A 3,107-nucleotide genomic window follows, 5' to 3' on the forward strand; every position below is an offset into this window, starting at 1 on the left:
AGCTTTTGTTGCATATTATTTGGAATGCAACTTTTGAGGCAGACAATTATGGAAAGGGGGGGAAGGAATGACATATGGTGGAAGGCTGTACGGGCCAAAAAGAGGTTGAGAACCATGGTATATATTATTCACTTAGATTTTCACCATATTGTATTTATGACTAATATTCTGTTAGACTTAACACTACTTCTACCATTCCTTTCATTATATCTCTTACCTTAAACTACCACGTTGAGCCAATTCGCGGCTGCTAGTAGCAATTTAACTAAAATAAAAAAACAAAGCCATTGACAATGTAAAAAAAAAAAAAAAAGGGCATATTGTTAACAAATACTCAGCATTTTTAAACATCTAGCCTTTAAAAATGGAAATTACCCTACCTCTACTTCCTGTGACGTAGTGAAGATTTATGCCTCAATCATTTCCCTACCTTCCTCTGTACTTCATTTTCCCAGACACTCTTCCTTCTACGGCCTTGTCCTATCCTGGGTTACCTAGTTGTACCTTGACGCAGTGTGCTATAGGTTCTACTGTTATTAATAGCTTCAATTGCATTTTGGTTAAGATAGCTGTTAATAATGAGGGTTTGAAGAGTGTCGCAAAATCAAAGTCTTCAGTTAAAGTATTATTTAAGATTTTCGAGTATGCAGTAATTGTATTAATAACATTATTAAACCCTACTGCGGTGCAAATATTACAGTTCACAAAATTATAATCTAAATCAGTGTCAAGAAAGAAAATGAGAGATATCCAAGAGTAACTGTACCAATATGAAAATATACGAACTTTGACAAATTTCTTCCCCTAAATATTCAAGTTATTTATTGATAATACTAATTTCACAATGAAATATCTTTTATATTTATATATTTTTTCTGTTTACAATATTCTTATCCCTTTACGCCTATCCTAATCGCTCAGCAGGAATGAATTACCAAGAGTTTCACAGATTAGGTCAAGTAACAATGAAATACCCAGCAGTTAGCTGCTTAATTACGCTAGCCTTGAGCCTGGAAGGGGTCTGCCCCTTTGTAAACAAGATTAAAAAGAACTCACCTCCGATATTTTTAAAACAGAAAGACACGTCAATCGCCCGTTATCTGACTTCCTTTGTTCTTGTCCCTTTTTATAGTAATTATTACTATAATTATTATTGAAAACGTAAACCCTATTCATATGGAGGAAGCCCACAGGGGCCATTGACTTGAAATTCAAGCTTCCAAAGAATACGGTGTTCATTTGAAAGAAGTGATAGAAGACAATAGGAGAGACAGAGAAGAGTGATTAGAATAGAAAAAAAATAATTAAAAGGCAAATAGAAATACAAATAAATTATTAAAACACTTGAACTTTTCAGGTTCTAATTGCACAGCATCCTCAGGGAGACTACTCCACAGTCCAGTGGTGTGGGGAATAAAGTAATTCTTGTTGGTAAAATCCCTGTGTCAAAGTGGTGTGTGCTTTGATAGTTCAGATAAGATGTTCTTATCTCTAATACACTTATATTTGTTTTTGCTTACATTTGTTATGGTTTTATACTAAGTGGCGTCGTAAGAGCTTTAGTGATAGCATTTGACATCTGACAGAGGCGTGATTCATAAACGCTTGGATCCTCAAGTGATCTGCAAATCACACAATCAAAAAAAATAAACTAAGAGTTATTATACGTTTCAGCAACGCTAGGTATTCGAAACGCAGCAATCACCGAAGCAGGTCTCAGAATAAGTCTGTGCACTGGTATTTCTCAGTCTTTCGATGACAGAAAAACGAACGTTGCAGACCACAATTATCACGAAGCATTCGCCTGAGGAAAGTGGATACAAAAAAAAAAAAAAACTCCTTGTCAGACCACTTTGAAGTTTTTTTTTTTTTTTTTTTTTTTGCTCTGGTGAAAATGAAGCATGTGTCGGAACAACACAGGCGAGGGCATGACTAAGGTGTAAAAGTAGGTCCAAGACAATGGTTGTTTATATCTCCATGGTTTAATTAACTTGTATGGATGGAATAATGAGAGAAGTTTGAGAAAAAACAAAGATAACTAAAGTTGTGGGATGAGTAAAGGGGTCTTTAAGAAAGTGTAGAGTAGTTAAAGTTGTTAGCAGTAGAGTGTTAGCTGGTGATAGTGAAAAGAAGCCAGAATCTGGTAAAAACAATCTGGAAGTGAGATTGTAAGAGCAGACAGAGCAAGAGTAAGGTTATGAAGCTAAATCTGAAACCTAGAAAATGACAAAAACGCTTGCCAATATGGGCGGTGGAAGAGTGTAAGTTGCTTATTCAGAGGAAAATTTGTGAATAAATGTTACGGAGGATGCTGTTCATGAGGGTGAGTTACAGAACAGTTGAAGCAGGGAAGGCAGACTCGTCTCTGCAAAAGGTTGGAAGAATAGAAGAGTGTATATGAAATCCAAATGTACAGTGTATGAAGGTACTGTTGAGTCATCTCATCTTTATGGAAGTGAAATGTGGAGAATGAGTTTCTGGTGAAAGAAAAAGGGTGGAACCTGTTTATATGAACAATATGATTACTCATATGGGAGTAAAGAAGGGTTGAAAAAGTGAGAACAAAAGATGAAAATGCAAATATGACGCAATAAAAAGGTTAGCATAGGTGAAATGATGGATTACAGGGGCGCTGCAGAGTGATTATTTCAAGTTTATATATATATATATATATATATATATATATATATATATATATATATATATATATATATATATATATATGTATGTATACATATATATATGTATGTATACATGCATACAGTATATATATATATATATATATATATATATATATATATATATATATATATATACATACATACATTATACATATACATATGCATATGTATATATATATATGTGTGTGCATACATGTAACGTACATTTGCATGTAGTTCTACCAAGTTATAAGTTTTGTGAACTTTTCAACGATAATCAAACTGTATCCATGAAAGAAATATTCCAGGTATGTGTACGTACACACAAGTTACACATATGTGCTTATGAATTATTTTCCGATCTTTGCGAAAATACCATTACTTGAAATGTTGTACTTATGTAAAAATGACTTCAAAGGCCCAAAAGGCAAATCGAGTGGAATTTAT

Source organism: Macrobrachium rosenbergii, chromosome 19 (genome assembly GCF_040412425.1).
Source record: "Macrobrachium rosenbergii isolate ZJJX-2024 chromosome 19, ASM4041242v1, whole genome shotgun sequence".
Classification (NCBI taxonomy): domain Eukaryota; kingdom Metazoa; phylum Arthropoda; class Malacostraca; order Decapoda; family Palaemonidae; genus Macrobrachium; species Macrobrachium rosenbergii.